General features: G+C 50.7%; 1 protein-coding gene across 6 annotated transcripts in view; it reads right to left on the bottom strand.

Moving 5' to 3' along the window:
- MGRN1 (mahogunin ring finger 1) overlaps positions 1–16,408 on the bottom strand; it is a 58,123-nt gene that overhangs the window by 32,010 nt on the left and 9,705 nt on the right. The window lies entirely within an intron of this gene.

Here is a 16,408-nt window from a genome sequence, read left to right as displayed (position 1 = left end):
TAGGCACTAAATTCACGTTTCTTGTAAAAATAGATGGCTACAAGGCATCGGACATGGGTCAGCCTCAAAGAACTGAGCTCACAGCCTTGCTGGGGAAACACTAGAAGTACCGCTTCCCCCAAGCTTCCTGATCTGATACTTGCCCACTGTCCCCCGTTTCTCACTGGCACAGAGAAAGGCCAGGTAACCAGAGGGCCCTGTGAATTTTGTGGACCAGAGGGAATTCTGGGCCATTTGAGCTTTGGTGGGCGCCGTGCATGGATCTGTGTGTCCTTCCTGAGAACCACAACCCCAGTTACGCGGGACACAGCCTTGGCTGCCTAGGCCGGGAGGCCCAGAACCAGGAGTACAGCCTGGTGGCTCTTGACTGAAGGGAACATAGCCAGGACATATCAGGCCAGGGCGTAACCCCAACCCACGTGTGGACCAGGAACCAGACAGAGCCAACTGCAGTGAGAGAAAAAGAATAAAGTGGTGACTAGTTAAATAAATACAATACTCCTGATTTTATGGAACACCATATAATAGCTGCTAAAGAGGGTCAAACAGACCTGGATACTGACACAGAAAGATGGTCACAGAATATTTGTTGGATGCATTCCAAAACCCCTTTTGAAAGGTAACTGCACACTTAGGCGTGCATGACACAAGTTCTGAGTACACAGAGAATGGTCAAAAGGACGCACCCAAAAAGCTGCTGAGAAGTCAGTCGGGACCAGGTGTGGCATGGACAAAAGCCCAGACGTTCTGCTCCATGTTAGATCTTTTCACTGAACACGAACCGCTCGTGGTGCACTTATCAGAATAAAAAGACTAAGTGTGATGCAGGGAAGCACCTGGGCCCTTCCAAAATCACCTGGGATTTGCACTCAGTCCCGTCTACCGCACTGAGAGCATCAGTGGATTTTAATGTGCAAAGGCTTTAAAAAGGTGGTTGTTCCCACACTGGCCCTATTGGGGTGGGGCACAGGTGGTCTCTGGACCTGTCTCTGGACAGGTGGGCCTGTGGCCCACCTAACCTTGAGCCCGAATCACAGGGCAGTTGAGAAGGGTGTCAGCTGGGAGCTCTGGGGGAAGCCAGCTCAGAGCCACCTGGTCCGCCAGGACTACGATAGGCCGTGACAATGGCACACAGCACAGCCGACAAGCAAAGTCACATGCACTAGGCTCTGTGACAAGTCAGGGCCGCAGTGGCATGTGACAGAGGGTGCAAGGAAGCCCAGCGGCTGCCTGGGCCCCGCCCTGCCAGGACCTCCACCCTGTTCACAGGCCCTGAGGTGGATCCAGAGGCCGCACAGCACCGGTCTGGAGGGAAGGTTCCAGGCAAGGCGGAACTAGGCCTGGGGCCCAGCCATCCTTGCAAAGCCCTCCAGGAATAGACAGACCCCTGGCCTGGAAAATCCTGCTCCAACCTCGCCCTGGGGGGACCCCAAGGCCCAATCACATTATGTCCAACAAATCTCCAGAATTTCCGCTCCACAAGCAGAAAGTGGGTGAGGAGGTTCTCCTCTAAGAAGGCCCCATGTTCTCACCTCCTGGTATTCATGTCTCTGGGGAGACTTCTCAGACTGAACAGGGCTGACCTGTGTAACCAGCAGGACACTGTGGAATTGACGGAGTGGGACTTCCAAGGCTCTGGGGGAGGAAGCCGGCTGCCGTGCTGGACACTCAAACAGCCCCATGAAGGGGTCCATGTAGTGACAAACTGAGGCCTCCAGCCACTGGCCAGCACTAACCTGCCAGCCCTGCGAGGGAACCACGTGGGAATCAGACCTTGTAGCCCAGCAACCTCAAGGGAGACCCTGAATCAGAACCACCCAGCGAAGCCACTCCCAAATTCCTGACCCACAGAAACCGTGATAATAAGCATTTATTGTTATAAATGGCTAAAATTTGAATTTGTTACTCAGCAAGAGATAACTAACATGATGGGCTTCGAAATCCAGTCTGAGTGACCCTCTCTGGGCTCCTGAAAATAACATTTTTCTGTGGCCACCACGCTGCTCAATGCCACCACCATCTACTGCTGGAGTCCTGCAATCCACTCCCTGGTCTCCCCACTTCCACAGCCCCAAAGGCTGTTTCCCACATCCCAGTGCTCATAATGAGGGGCCTTCTGATGCCTCCCTAATCACACCAAAACAAGTCCCAGACTCCTCCCCATGGTTTGCGGCGGACCCTGCCAACCCCGTCCGTAACCCCAGGGTCTCTGTACTTGCTGTTTCCTCTGCTTATGAAGTTCTTCCCCAAGAGTCTGCCTTGATCCTTAGACCTCACGTGTCCTCCTCAACAAGGCCTCTTCTGATCATTCTTTTTAAAATTTGCAACTTCCGCCCTCCCACCCTGCCTGCTGACCCCCCACTCCCAGCCCCCTTCCCTGCTTTATTCTCCTCCACAGCTCTGCCCACAACCTGACGATACACAGGAGGCCTGCACGTCTTAGTGTAGTTTTAAGCTTTAATAACTTCAGAGGTATAAATGCTACAAACGGAAACCTCCGGATTAAGAGGCAACGGATGAGGGTTTTTTTTTGGAAGGGCTAGGTTTTTTGGGGGTAGGCTTTAACTGTTTCTTTTCTAAATTAATGTGTATTGCCTTTTTTTTTTTTTTTTCATGTTTGGCCACACCTCGAGGTTTGTGGGATCTTAGTTCCTGGACCAGGAATCAAACACGCACTCTTGGCAGTGAAAGGGCGGAGTCCTAACCACTGGACCACCAGGAAATTCCCTAACGTGTACTGCTTTAAAACAAGAAAAATTATTTTTAAAAGACTGGAGGGGGATTTCCCTGGTGGCGCAGTCGTTAAGAATCCGCCTGCCAATGCAGGGGACACGCGTTCAAGCTCTGGTCTGGGAAGATCCCACCTGCCGTGGAGCAACTAAGCCCGTGCACCACAACTACTGAGCCTGCACTCTAGAGCCCATGAGCCACAACTACTGAGCCCACGCGCCTAGAGCCCGTGCTCTGCAACAAGAGAAGCCACCGCAATGAGAAGCCCGCGCACTGAAACGAAGAGTATCCCCACTCGCCGCTACTAGAGAAAGCCCACGCGCAGCAACGAGGACCCAACGCAGCCAAAAAAAAAAAAAAGACTGGAGACATGGGACAAGGATGTTAGAGCAGTGACCATAAAAATCACAAAACTGGAACCGCGTTCTGGAAAAACCACTAGATCGTACATTTTAAAGGGTGAAGTTTGGGCTTCCCTGGTGGCGCAGTGGTTGAGAGTCCGCCTGCCGATGCAGGGGACACGGATTCGTGCCCCGGTCTGGGAAGATCCCACATGCCGCGGAGCGGCTGGGCCCGTGAGCCATGGCCGCTGAGCCTGCGCATCCGGAGCCTGTGCTCCGCAACGGGAGAGGCCACAACAGTGAAAGGCCCGCGTACCGCAAAAAAAAAAAAGGGTGAAGTTTGTAGCATGTGAATTATATCTCAACAAGGCTGTTATTATGAACTGGAAGCACTTCAGTTGTCAGCTGGTAAATCATCAACAAATTTTTTTGGTATTAGATCTTTATATGATCTTTCTATTTTTTGGCAAGTAACTTGGAATTAGATGCTATTGCTAAATCAAACCCCTGTTAATTCCCATCTACTTTATTTACGTGAACAAAGTTTCTTAACTTAAAATGAAAAACAGAACTAGAAGTGCTGTTGAGCTGTCTCATTCCAGCAACAGGTTCTATTCAACTGTGACTACATGAATTAACTGGGGGGAAAGCAGCCTATCCACTGACTTAACAGATACATGTTCAATTTTTTTTTTTTTTTTTTTACTATTTATGTTTGTTATTTATAAAAACTGTAGGGACTTCCCTGGCGGTCCAGTGGTTAAGAATCCGCCTTCCAATGCAGGGGACGCGGGTTCCATCCCTGGTCAGGGAACTAAGATCCCACATGCCGCAACTACTGAGCCCACACACCACAACAAAAGAGGCCGTGTGCCACAACAAAGATCCCGAGTGTTGCAACTGAGACCTGATGCAGCCAAATAAATAAAAATAAACATTAAAAAAAAAAAAAACTGTAGTATTTGTGATGTTCTGACCAACTGGTTATTTGTAATGGCCACTCAAGCCAGGAGAAAAATTCTCCCTTTTAAGATTCTAATTTCAATTTATGTACATATTTTGGTTGCATACAATATAGGGACCAATAAAAGACTTTCAAGCATAAAAAGTTGGAAACACCTCACATGCTCGATAAGGAAATGGTCCAACACACCGTGGCAGTGACAGGATGGAACCAAACATCAGGTAAAGGAGGGAGCGGGGTCTCCGAGTATCAGCACAGAGCAGGTGCAGAACCAACACAACTCAAACACGGAGGACGTGAAAACATATCACAACGCAGCCCCACAGCGCAGATGGTGGGACCCCAAACTTGGAGGAGGAAGAAACCAACGTGGGGAGGACATGCCTGAGTCCACAATATGAAAAATGTAAACTGTGGACTCTGAATGGAGGGCATTCCCTATATTCCTCTGTATTTTCCTGTATGTTTTTAGATGCTCACACTTTTAAAATATTTATTTATTTATTTATTGGTTGTGTTGGGTCTTCATTGCTGCACGCGGGCTTTCTCTAGTTGCGGGTAACAGGGGCTACTCTTCGTTGTGGTGCGCAGGCTTCTCATTGCAGTGGCTTCTCTTTGCTGTGGAGCACAGGCTCTAGGTGCGCAGGCTCCAGTAGTTGTGGCTCGCGGGCTCTAGAGTGCAGGCTCAGTAGTTGTGGTGCACGGGCTTAGTTGCTCCGTGGCATGTGGGATCTTCCTGGACCAGGGCTCGAACGTGTGTCCTCTGCATTGGCAGGCGGATTCTTAACCACGGCGCCACCAGGGAAGCCCTAAGTGCTCACATTTTAACGAAAGGAACTTTTAAAGGAGGAATGTGCATCCTAGGGAACTGGCAGCAGCTCCCAGGTGTGTGCCTGTGTGTGTGTACAGATGTATCGTGCATACGTATATGTGTGGATAGGTGTGTATATCTAAATGTGTGTGGTGTGTGTGTGTGCACATGCATGCATGTGTTGTGCTGTGTGTGCATGCATCTGTCATGTACACATGTATACGGTGTACATGTGTTGTGTGCATGCATGTGCATCTGTGTGTGCACACTTTGGAACCAAGAGGAGCAGGCAGGGCTATGAAGAGGAGAGAGGGAAAGAGAAAGACAAGACAACCGAGGGGGAGAAACAAAAAGGAAGACCTGGAGATGGGAAGAGAAGAGAAACCACCCCCACAGCCCCCAGGCTCTTCTTCCATGCCCCCGAGTCAGTGCCCCAGCCTGGGTTCCCCACAGAACCCATTGAGAAGGGATGGAACCTGCCCCCACTTTCCATGTAAGAAACTGAGGTCAGAGATCACCAAGCTAGTGATGGAGTCACGGCTCAAACCTGCCGACACCAAGCCTACCATGTGTCTTTTTAAAAAATTAATTATTTATTTATTCTTGGCTGCGCTGGGTCTTCGCAGCTGTGCACGGGCTTTCTTTAGTTGCGGCAAGCGGGGGCTACTCTTTGCCACAGCGCGGTTTCTCATTGCGGTGGCCTCTCCTGTTGCGGAGCATGGGCTCCAGGCGCAGGCCTCGGTAGTTGTGGCTCGCGGGTCCAGAGCAGACACAGCAGTTGTGGTGCACGGGCCTAGGTGCTCCGCGGCATGTGGGATCCTCCCAGACCAGGGCTCGAACTGCGTGCCCCGCCCTGGCAGGTGGACTCTTAACCACTGCACCACCAGGGAAGCCCCACCGTGTGTCTTAATCCCATGCTGGGCACCTCCCCGTAACACAGCACAGGGGACAGACAGGGGATGGCAGTCAGTGGTGTCACTGCCGGTCACACACAATGAGCCACGTGAGAAGGGCGTCTCAACTGTGAGATCCTTCCAGAGGGCCTGCCAGAGGACACGGGTCCTGATTTTGACCTAGAAGCCCCAGCTACCTGGCACAACCCACTCCAGTACTCCAGGGCCTCAGAGGAGCCATCCTCAAACTTTATGGCTAGTATGTGGCTTCCTCAAAAAATTAAAAATAGAACTGCAATATGATCTAGCCATCCCACTTCTGGGTATTTACCCAAAGGAAACAAAAACACTAATTCAAAAAGATACATGCATCCCAATGTTCACTGCGGCATTATTTATAATAGCCAAGGTATAGAGGCAACCTAAGTGTTGTCAATAGATGAATGGATAAAGAAGATGTGATATATAGATAGATAGATAGATAGATAGATATACATATAATGGAATAATACTGGACCATAAATAAAATGCAATCTTGCAATTTGCAACAACATGAATGGACCTAGAGGGTATTATGCTAAGTGAAATGAGTCAGAGAAAGACAAATACCACATGAACTCACTTAAGTGTGGAATCCAAAACACAAAACCAAACAAACAAAACAAAACCAGACTCATAGATAAAGAGAACAAACAGGTGGTTGGCAGAGGGAGGGGGCTGAGTGAAATAGGTGAAGAGGATTAAGAGGTACAAACCTCCAGTTATAAAATAAATAAATAAAATAAATAAGTCATGGTGATGTAATGTACAGCATAAGGAATACAGTCAATAATATTGTAATAACTTTGTACAGGAACAGATGGTTACTAGACTTGTCATAATGTGTGCAAGTCAAATCACTATGTATCAACAGTACAAAACTAACATAACATTGTATATCAACTATCTATATATTTATAAATACACATATTGCTTTCACCCGTCTTATTTTTTTCTTTTCCATTATAGTTTATTACAAGATATTGAATATAGTTCCCTGTGTTATACAGTAGGACCTTGTTGTTATTCTATTTTATACACATTAGCTTGCATTTGCCAATTCCAAACTCCTGATTTATCCCCCCCACCAATTTCCCCTTTGGTAACCATAAGTTTGCTTTCTATGTCTGTAAGTCTGTTTCTGTTTCATAGATAAGTTCATCTGTGTCATATTTTAGATTCCACATATTAGTGATAATTACTATGTTTTTATACCTCACTTAGTATGATAATCTCTAGGTCCATCCATGTTGCTGCAAATGGCATTACTTCATTCTTTTTTATGGCTGAGTAATATTCCATTGTATGTATGTACCACACCTTCTTTATCCATTCATCTGTCAATAGACAGTTAGGTTGCTTCCATGTCTTGGGTATTGTAAATAGTGCTGCTATGAACACTGGGGTGTATGTATCTTTTCAAATTAGAGTTTTCTCTGGATATATGCCCAGGAGTGGGATCACTGGATCATATGGCATCTCTATTTTTAGTTTTTTAAGGAACCTCCATACTGCTTTCCACAGTAGCTGGACCAATTTACATTCCCAGCAACAGTGCAGGAGGGCTCCCATTTCTCCACACCCACCTCCAGCATTTGTTATTTGTTACATCAACTATACTTTAATTTTTTAAAATTATGGCTAAAACAAATCCATGTCTCTGTCCCCTCTCTGCTGTCGCAGTCAAGGGACACTCGGGCTCAGACAGCTCACCTCCTCTCTGCCCGTGGGATTCAGACTCTGCCCTACTTATGGGTGTCCCAGTGACCTGGATGACAAACAGATGAACAGCCACCAAAACAAAGACCAAGAGTGCCCTTCCCGGGAGGCTCCCAGCGTCCCCTCAACTGGCTGTTTTCCTTTACATAAGTCAGGCGTGGAAGGACAAGTCAGGTGCAAGGCAGACACATGTTCATCATCTTCCAGGATGAGGAAAATCAAGGCTGTTTCTGTGACGGCCTGTGGAGGTGGAGGCAGAGAGGTATTGCCCCTTCCTCACAGGCCACAGAGCGAGCCGAGCAGACTTCTGGGGTTCCTTTCTGCTTTGTGTGTTCCACTTCTACACGTCTAGCTGTGCACATGTGTGTGATGATCATCATTTACAACTGAAAACTGGAAACATTCTAGTTGCTTAAATGAACTAACCCTGCTAAAAGAGCCAGGTGCCAGGACACGCAAAGATCTCCCTGAGATCAGAGTCAAAAGGCAAAGTGTTGGTCAGCATAGAGAGCACAGATGGACTCTAGGGGAAAGAAAGGGTCAGGCAGGATCCACGCCAAACAGACAGGAATCTCCGAGGAGGCGGGGAGAGAGCGGGAACAGTAAACCATGCCCTCAATGTTCTCCCCAAGAACATTGGCTATGCACCCAGAGTTCTATTTTTTTTTTAATAAATTTATTTATTTATTATTTATTTTTATTTTTGGCTGCATTGGGTCTTCCTTACTGTGCATGGGCTTTTCTCTAGTTGTGGCGAGCAGGGGCTACTCTTCATTGCGGTGCACCGGCTTTTCATTGCAGTGGCTTCTCTTGTTGCAGAGCATGGGCTCTAGGTGCACAGGCTTCAGTAGTTGTGGCACACGGGCTCAGTAGTTGTGGTGCATGGGCTTAGTTTCTCCGCGGCATATGGGATCTTCCTAGATCAGGGCTCGAACCCGTGTCCCCTGCATTGGCAGGTGGATTCTTAACCACTGTGCCACCAGGGAAGCCCTAGAGTTCTATTAAAACCTGAGTTTATCAAGAGACCAGAGTTTGGAACCCTGCTATAGCGTGAATGTTCGTATCCCCCAAAATTCACATGCTGAAACCTAAGCCCCAATGTGATGGTGTTAGGAGGTGGGGCCTTTGGGAGGTGATCCTGCCTGATTTACCCAAATCTCCCAACCTCTGAAACACCCACAACAGAAAGAAGCTGGGCAGGACAGGTGCCACCAAGCATTCCTGTGGGGACAGCCACCACTACGACCACCACAGCCACAGGGCAGCTCCATGGCTTCATCAACTCCTGGTTTCCCCCAAGAGCTGAGTGAAGAGCCATCGTCAGAGGCGGAGCTCCTGCAGCAGGGCATCCTCAGACTAGACGCCGTTCCAGGTGGTCCCTTAAAACGCAAATGAGATGTCTGCACACAACCCGGGACCCCTTCAGAGCTCCCACCCGCACCCCGACTCCTCAGGGGTTCACAGGCCTGAGCCCCTCACCTCCCACCTCCAGTCTCAGCAGCGGCCCACCTTCCTTCCAAGTCCTTCCTACACAGCAGTGCCTCTGGCCTTGAGGTCTCTGCGGGCTGATCCTCTGCCCACACTTTCACACCCCAACTGTCCTTGGCTCACCCCGTGCATTGCTCAGACCTCCATGTGCTCAGAGAGGCCTTTGATCAGCACCCCCAGCATGTAGAACACGGAGGGACCCCCACGCAGATGACCCTCACCTCTCCTCGACCCAGGAGCAGGACTGTGCATCTTGGAGATGGAATGCCCACATCCCCAGAAGCCCCACGAGGCCCAAGGGCCGTCTGTTTCGGGAACATGGGATCCCAGTGCCCTTTCCAGCGCAGTTTCAGGTAACCCAGGCTCCCCGCCTCACACTCCAGACACTCTGGACCAGGGACACTGATGTTATCCTCAAGGGCAAACATGCCTTGCTCAACCCACAGGCTAGGCTCCGGCTCATCACTCTGCAGACTCTTATTCTGCTCTGCGCTGCCCACCTCACCACACCATCTCCCCGCCCTGTCCCGGATCCCAGAGCTCTCTCCATCCCCTCTGGCCCAATGGGTTGCTCCTGCCTTGCAACTCCCCGGAGGCCTCCTGTGCCCTCCTGGCAGGCCTTTGCCCAACTCTCTGCGTGGTGTTGATCCCGACAAGCCCAGTAATCACTACCCTGGCCTGGACACAGCAGGAGCCCAATGAAGGTGGATGAATGACACCTTTATTCCTATGTGACAGTCATGGAAACTGAGGAACAGAGAGGTCAAGGAACTGCTCAAGCCACACTACCAGTGAGAGGTGGTGTCCTCATTGACAACCCATGCTGACCCAGAGCTGCGTCCTCAACGACGCCAGCCCAGCCAGTGTTTTCAACCCACCAGGCAATTTTCCAATTCTCAGCCAACACTGCCCGGGTGGCCTACAAACTTAGTTCAATCCTGACACCATGTACCTGGACACAGTTGACACTGTCAGATCCCACAAGATAAGGGCTCAGCCGATATGACTGCAAACCCCTACCCCACTTCAGACGCCAATCACAAGTTCAGGTGATCGATCACCTATGCTTCTGACCCACCAGCTATAAATCAAAGGTTCCCAGGACCCCCTTGTCGGGTCCAATTAATTTTCTAGAGTGTCTCAGAGAACTCAGGAAAAGAGTTCATTTGCTAAATTATCAGTTTATTACAAAAGGATACAACTCAGGAACAGCTGGATGGAAGGGATGCACAGGGCAAGGCACGTGGGAAGGGCTGCGGAAATTCCATGCCCTCCGAGTGTGCCACCCTCCCAGCACCTCCACATTGTTCACCAACTGAGAAGCGCTCCAAACCTGGCCCCTCTGAGTCTTTGTGGAGGCTTCAATACATAGATAAGACCGATTACATCATTGGTCACTGGCCATCATCTCAACCTCCAGCCCTCTTAAGCTCATGGCTGGCTCCACCGGCAACTAGCCCCCAACCTCAGGTGCTTTCCAAAAGTCACCTCATTAGTATAAACTCAGGTGTGGCTGAAAGGGATCTGTTAAGAATATCAAAAGACACCCATTTCACATTATCACTGATCCCTTAGGAAATTCCAAGGGTTTGAGGAGTTCTGTGCCAGAAACGGATGAAGACCAAATTTGTATTTCTTATTATAAATCACGATACCCCCGCCGGGTAAACCGTGATATGGACAAAGACACCCTAGGGCCCCCTTCTAAGAAACACAGGTGGCCCTGGGACCTGGGCACCGGGTGTGGCTTCGCTCAGCTGCCTCCGTCATTCCCACTTGCGTGGAGGGGAGCGGGGAAGGTGAGAAGCCTGGGAACAGTTCATTGATTCCACTGGCCAAAAATTCTTCTCATTTTACCACAGCACAGATATTCCGGGTTACCAGCTTCCTGACATCCGCTGCCACTAAGCCCCAGCTGGGCCTGAACAACAGGGAATCAGGATGTCACTGCCCTCAGAGAGGGCCGATCTCGGGGAAGCATCTCCAGGCCCATGAGATCACTCCACCAGGTGAGAGACAGCCCCTTGGGCTAAGAGGCTGTTCCCAAACAGTCTAAGGAGACTGACACCCGGGGTCCACCCACCGTAATCATGCAGCTCAGCGATTCCCCTGGGTCGCGTTCACACATTGCACAGAATAGCTTCTCTGCTCCCCACACTCAGGCTGGGGGACTCAGCGCAGCCCCATTTGTAACACGAGGCCTCGGTGAACACCACAGGCTGCAGACTACAGACAGAGGGCTGCTGGGGATGCCCTAAGGATAAAAGGAGCCGATTATGCAAAGGAGCTTTACACAGGTGACAAGACACCTGATAAACCTCCCTGCCATGTGAAAGGCTTACCAGAGCGACACAGCAAGTAAAAAGCTTGCACCTCCTCCCCTCCCATGGAGGGAAGAACAGTGAGCTGAGAACAGCTCTGACCAAGCAAGGACTCTGCTTTGCTGAGTTCCTGGAAGGGGCTGCAGCCGCCTCTTTTGGGGGGAGGGGTCCTCCCCAGCTTCACCCCTTTTCTGGACACAGCCTCCGCCACTGGTGGGCCCCAGCTGCCACCAGAACATGCAGCTCCTAGCCCCTGGACACGGCTGGTTGGCCGCAGCGAACACCAGACTGTGCTGGGCCATCCCCACATTCCCCTCCACCCCACCCCGGGAACTGGACCCAAGACCACAGGACTCGGTCCTTGAGGGCCTCCGGTGGGTGAAGTCAGCTCTATGCTTGTCACAGCAGCATGACACTGAGGCCAGAGAGGACGGGGCTCTGTGTTCTGCTTCTCCTGGCTTCCAGTGCTTGGTTCCCCATCCTGGGTTCCAGAGACACTACCCACCAGACTACAGTGCATTCCATTTCTGCCTAAGAGAGTTGGCATAAATGCCACAGACAGTCAATCTCCAAAGAATTCAAAATGTAATAAAAAGCACTTAGAAAAGCACTCCTGCAAGTAAGTGAGACAAGAGAGACAATCCAATATTTTTTTTTAAAAATTGCAAAAGACCTCACAAAAAGAGGAAGAGAAATGAATGGCAATTTACACACAAAAAGGTGCCCAGCCTCACTGGTCATCAGGGGAAAAATAAATTAAAACTACCACAAGACATCCATGGCTAATATTTAAGAGAAAAGCAACAGAATTGAACAGACAGACAGACAGACACACACACACACACACACACACGACACCAGCCAGCACTGGTGAGAACACAGAGCCCCTGGAACTCACGCTCTGCTGATGGGAGCATGAACGGGCTCAACCCGCCACAACACTGTAAAAGCTGTGGACTCCGCACACGCGCACCCGAGGGTGCCAGACCCACTGCCAGGTATGAAAACAGACCCAAAGAGATGGGTATCTGGGATTGTCAAGACGAGACACAGAAAGTAGAGTGGTGGCTGCCAGGGGCTGGGGGAGAGGGCAATGGGAGTTACTGTTTAATGGGGACAGAGTTTCAGTTTCACAAGAGGAAGACTTATGGGGATGATGGTGCAGATGGCTACACAGCAGTGTAAATGTACTTAATGCCTCTGAACTGCACACTTAAAATGGGTAAAATGGTAATTGTTATGTGGAATTTACCACAATTACTTTTAAAAGTGAAAAAAATAAAATGGACCCAAAGAAATCAGACTCCTGGGAACCAAAGCCAGTCACAAGAGTGTCCACCCAGCATCATTCATGAGAGCCCAAACCGGAAACTCCCCGAGCGCCCTCCACGTGAGCTCGTGGATGAACACACGGTAGCGCCAGCAGACACTGGGATGTCACGCAGCAGAGACAGGAAACCGACTGCGGCCCCAATGACAGCATCCACCCTCTCATCCCCCGACGTGCAGCCAAGAGCATCCACTTCTGTTTATACCAAGTTCAGAAACAGGCAAAACTCACCTCCACTGGAGTCCAGAGGGGGCCTCCCAGGGAGGAGGGGGCAGAGATTGGGGAGGGGCGCCGGGGGCTTTGGAGGCTGCTACTCTTCTATTCCTTCAACACGCCCACCTGGTGATGGTTCATCAAGCGGAAGCTCCTGACCTGTACGTCTCCTCAATATGTTACGCTTTGGCTGTACATGTACATACATGCAAACACCACACGTTTTCTACAGCACTGAATACAATTCCTTCTTTCGACTCCCCCCTAAAGCACTGCGGGCATCTGGTCACTCAGGACTATCACAGGGGCAGGAGACCCGGGTAACAGAATGCGGCAGTTATCAGAACAGTGGACCCCCCCCCAGAAGGCCTGCTCTGCGGGTGCCGGGCCCCCAGAACCAAGCCAACGCCGAGTAGGATGAAAGGATGAGAAAATGGGTTATTTGCAAGCGCTGCACACACAGGGGTGGACAGATGTTCCCGTGTCAGTCATTCCCAAGCCTCTACCTCCCCTCCCAGCTCGGAGAGAGTGGCCATGATTTCTAGACAGCGAGTGGCCCCCCCATGCTGCTCCACACCACTGGCTTGTCTGCAAACAGCAGGGGCGCGGGCCAGGCGGCGGCTGGGCCTGGCTCCCCCAGCTCTGGGGAGCTGGGCAGACGCGGGGACAGTTGGCAGAACTGAACAAGTCCACTGTTATTCACTGAGCCTGAGTCCGACACTGTGCGGGTGGCACGTGTGGCATCACTGCCCTGCGTTTTACAGGACAACACAGAAACATGAGGCCTGATGGCTGTACCTGACCACACGGAAACATGCATGGGAAACGCCCACTGGACGTGGCCCCGTGCCAGCGTCTGGCCGCCGGCACCAGACTTGGGAGGCAAGGCAGGCAGCAGTGGTCACTGCCCGCGGGGTCATCCAGGAAGTGCAGGATGTTCCCAGGAAACTGCCAGACCTCTGAAAAACACAGGCTCGGATGGACCAGGGCTTGGTCCCTCCCCGCCAGCTCCCGTGGACTCACAGAGTCAGGACTGAAAGGGGCCCGGGAGCAAGCGACCGGCTCAAGGCCACAGGGCAAGTCACTGGCATGGGGCCGCTGGACTCTGAATCCAGTGCTCCGCCGTGGCTCTACAGGCGGGTAGGGGCAGAAGACCCCTCGAGGCGGGCTCACTCTCACAGTGCTGAGCTAAGCTCTGCCTGTGCCCACCCTGCTGGTGGAAGGGTGTGTTGTCAGCACAGCGAAGGCCACTTCAACTGTGAGGATGAAAACACATGCGCACACACCCCCCTTTGATGCTGGGCAGCTGGGCCCTCCGCGCCACGACCGACCTCCTGGCACCAGAGGAAAGGCCTGCCAGCCGGCTGGCCAGCCTAACCAGCACAAGCCCGGCTTCTTCCACTGACCAACAGGAGAGTGCGGCAAAGCCCAGGAGCTGGGCGAAGGATGCAGGGACCTCCAGGTGCTCAAAACCCCGAGGGCAGGCGACACAGCAAACCTCAGCTCCAGTGGCCACAGGGCCCAAGTGCCCACCGCAGGCTTCTAAACCCAAGCAACTGGCTTCTCCTTCAGGGAGACAGGTCCTCAGATGCCACCCACCAAGGCCAACTTAAAGGGTTTTTGTTTCTGCTGTTCTGCTGTTGTTGTTTTTAACCTAAAATGTAACAACTGAAATTCCAAAAATACAGCTTATTTATGCAGCTCTTACAATGATAAAATCCAAACCGAATTCATGTGAGCAGAAGCACACAACTAGTTCTGCTATGTGAACGGGCACAGGTGGCACGATGCCGGCGATGATGGTGCAGGACTCTGAGCACGAAGGTGAAACCCCCGTGTGCAGGTGGAGCCCTTTCCCCACACCCTACCCCTCTGCCACTGACCCTGGGGCTCGGAGCACAAGCTCACTGCCTAGGGACAGTGATGGGGCCCAGGGACCCAGAATGTCCCCAGTGACAGAGGACGCCCTCGGTGACACAAAAAGTCCTCCCTCGTCTTACAACACCTGCCTCGGTTCTTTCCTTCAGGCATCGATTATCCAGAGTCAGCAAGGCCCCACTTCAGAAAGGGCAAACCCAACACAGGCGGCAGCACTCATGAGCAGACGTCTCTAGACTGCCACCAGCACAAAAGTACACACCAAAGTCTCCTGGCACACACCTCAGGCCCCTCATCACGTGGCAGCAGGCCCAGGAGTCCCCGGACCCCCGCCTGACACCCCAGGGGATGCAGCCCAGTCTGAGCAGCTTGTACACTAGGGAGAGGGGAGTTGTTTTCTGCAAGGCCTGCTGCACAAGCATTTATTAAACACCTACCGTGTGCAGGCCCAGGTGCTAGGAGACAAAATCAGCCTGATTTCTAGTTCCTCTGCCAAAGAGGACAAAAGTCTAGTGTCACGAGGACATGGCAAAGTTCCAGTGAGATAAAGGAGGTAAAAATGCTCTGAAAGTACATGCACTGATATACAAAAGGTTTAGGTCTGGGGCATAGTTCACCCCCACCTCCAGGGTTAGTGGATCACGTGGCTGACTGCCCCTCCTGATGCTTCTCTTGGGTGACCTGTCCCTACCATGACCTCCCTCAAACACCAGGGCAGGGCAGCCCACATGGCTTTAAGACACATGAGTAACAGTAATAACGCAGGAGGAGGAACAACCAACTGTGGCAGCCAACAACAAGGACCAGGCACTCCTGTGGGGACCTACTGTGCTCCAGGCTTCCGTCTGCAATCTTCTCTTTAAGAACTTGACCGAGGTGTCCTAATGCCTGCCGTGACCCTCGGCTGGGGACCAGCCAGCCGTGTGATCGGGGCAAGGGACTGCAGGGCAGTGGAGTGCAGAAATAAACTCTCGCATTTATGGTCAGCTGATCTCTAATGAAGGTAAAAAGGCAATGTGACGGGAAAAGAATAGTCTTTTCATCAAATGATGTTGAAATAACTGACTATCCATATGCAGAAAAAAACACAAAACCCTAAATCTTTACCTCAAACCATACATTAAAAAATTAACTCAAAATGGATCACAAGACTTAATGTATGAGCTAAAACCATAAAACTTCAAGAAAAAAAAATAGGAGAAAATCTTTGTGACCTTGAGGTAGGCAAAGATCTTTTAGATATAACTCCAAAAACATTAACCATCAAAAAAATTGATAAGAATTCCCTGGTGGTTCAGTGGTTAGGACTCTGTGCTTTCACTGCCAAGGGCCCGGGTTCAATCCCTGGTTGGGGAACTAAGATCCCACAAGCCACGTGGCGTGGCCAAAAAAAAAAAAGAAAGAAAGAAAAATGATAAATCAAACTTCACCAAAACTTAAAATTTTGCTCCTCAAAAGACACCATTAAGAAAATGAAAAGACAAACCACAGACTGCGAGAAAATATTTGCAAATCACAGAGCTGATAAATGAACTGTATCACTGTATCCAGAATCCATAAAGAACTCTTACAACTCAAAAAGAAGACAATCCAAGTTTTAAAAAGTGAACAAGACTAAAAGAGCCAACCCCCCAACACACACACACACACACACACACACACACACACACACACACACACA

This window comes from Monodon monoceros, unplaced genomic scaffold (genome assembly GCF_005190385.1).
Source record: "Monodon monoceros isolate NGI ecotype Baffin Bay Population unplaced genomic scaffold, NGI_Narwhal_1 Super_Scaffold_13, whole genome shotgun sequence".
Taxonomy (NCBI): Eukaryota; Metazoa; Chordata; class Mammalia; order Artiodactyla; family Monodontidae; genus Monodon; species Monodon monoceros.
This window is presented reverse-complemented; position numbering and strand designations above follow the sequence as displayed.